General features: G+C 34.6%; 1 pseudogene; it reads right to left on the minus strand.

Moving 5' to 3' along the window:
- Positions 1–2034: 2034 nt before the first annotated feature.
- LOC111735077 lies at positions 2035–2153 on the minus strand (annotated as a pseudogene).
- Positions 2154–2229: the final 76 nt, after the last annotated feature.

A 2229-nucleotide genomic window follows, 5' to 3' on the forward strand; every position in this document is an offset into this window, starting at 1 on the left:
CATGGATGAAAGAGCAAGTATGGAAGCCCAGTAGTCTAGCAGAGAGGTTTCAGGACACTGTTGGAGCAAAACAAACAAACAAACAAACAAATCTGAGATTGAAGGCACTAAAAAGAGGTAAAAAATACCATTTGACTTTATATATGTCGCCTCTTCCACAAGGTAGCACAGCTCAGTGCCAAGCAAGTCTTTCTTGGTCTATGAGAGTGTATGAGTGAGTGCCCAACTTTTTTACATCTCTAGCTCTAAAGAATGGTGCCAATGAGCCCCCCCCCCCTTTTTTTTAACCACCTAGAGTACTGAGTTGCTAGCTTCATGACTCAGGGGTCGTGAGCTTGTGGAAGAACAGTGGCCATGTCTGAGGATGAAACATATCAAAGGGATGTGTATTCTATTAACTGGATTACAGGTTCTGTTGGGAGGTCCACACATGAGCTGCTGAGGATGCCTTGCCTGTAGACTTCCCCAACTAACTAATGAGCATCCCAGTGTTCTACATACTTTAAACCACAAATAGCTCTACCTAATGAACCTTCCCTTATATGTGCTCCCAACAGTGGTAAAGAGAGCATTGATAGATAGCTAATAAGCATGTGCAAAAAGTTGGCCTGAATCTGCAGACCTGGGAGAAACTACAAACTTGAGCATTTAGCACCTCCCTAGAGAAAGCAAAAGGGGGACTGTGAGTACCTAGTCTGACTTGGCAGAATCAAGAGATGGCATAAAAGCTTAAGAATTCTGCCACAAAAATTAGCAATAACTGAGAATTAAGTATATCCATAGAAAAGATCTGAGACAGCCTAGAAAGGTTAACAGAAGATTTTTCTTTCCTGAAGAAAGTAAGTGAAGACTGGAGGAGGTGACTCATACTTCAAATGTTTAGACAGCAACACATGACTCTGAGAAACATAAAAAATTGAGGAAACATAATACCACCAAATAAAAACAATATTTTTTTAGTACTTGACCCCAAAATTAAAATCTGTGATTTGTCCAGTAAAGCATTCAAAATAACTATTTTAAAGAAGTTCAGTGATTTAGAAGAAAACACAAAACAACTAAATGAAATAAGGAAAACAATACATGAACAAAATGAGAAGTTTAACCGAGAAATAGACATCATAAAAGAATAAAAGAGGAATTCAAGAGCTAATGAATGCAATGAATAAAATGAAAAAAAATGCAACAGATAATATCAGCAGCAGAATAGATCAAGCAGATGAAGCGGTAAATTAGAAGATAAGACATTTAAAATTATCCAGCTAGAGAAAAGCAAAGAAAAAAATAAGAAAGAGAAAAGACAGCTTAAGTGAACTATGGATTAAAAGAAAAAAAAATGATAATTGGAGCTATAGAAGGAGAAGAAAGAGAGAAGGGGGTTGAAAGATTATTTAAATAAATAATGGCTGAAATCTTCCCAATTCTGTAGAGAGATTTGTGTGTACAGGTTTATTTAGCTAATAAGTCTCATTCAAATTTCAATGTAAAATTATCTTTTACAAGAAATATTATAATAAAACTGTATAAAATCAAAGACAATAAGATAATTTTTAAAATGAAAGAAAAAAAAAATTCTCTCATGCAGGGGAAACCCTTTAAGGCCATCAGTGGATTTCTCAGCAGAAACCTTGCAAACCAGGAGCATGGGCTAATATATTTAAAGTGCTAAAAAAAAAAAAAAATTCTTTAATCAAGAATATTTTACTCAAAAAATTTAGCCTTCAGTACTGAATCGGAGATAAAGACTTTTCAAAACAAAAAAAAGCTGTGGGAGTTCATCATATTAGGCTTATCTTAAAAGAAATGCTGAATTGAGATCTTCATGCTAAAATAAAAAAATGCTAATGAGTAATTTGGAAACATAAAAATATTCAATACACTGGAAAAAGTAAGTATATAGTAAAATTCAGAATACATATATTAGCTAAATGGAGTATTTGTTTATTTATTTATTTAGAGGCAAGGCAATCCTTGGTTGACCTTACAGATTGCAAGGACCTTGCCAGTTTACAATCCCTTATTTTCTATTTTTTACGCCTACAGCACCTGGTCTTCCTAGGTGGTCTCCCATCCAAGTACTAACCAGACCCAACCCAGCTTAGCTTACAAGATCAGATGGGATTGAGCTTGTTCAGAGTGGCATGGCCATAAATGTTAAATGGATTTTTTAAAAAACCCAACTATAAACTGCCTAAAAAAACCCTCAATTAATATTTAAGGATACATATT

Source organism: Pteropus vampyrus, unplaced genomic scaffold, assembly GCF_000151845.1.
Source record: "Pteropus vampyrus isolate Shadow unplaced genomic scaffold, Pvam_2.0 Scaffold13960, whole genome shotgun sequence".
Taxonomy (NCBI): domain Eukaryota; kingdom Metazoa; phylum Chordata; class Mammalia; order Chiroptera; family Pteropodidae; genus Pteropus; species Pteropus vampyrus.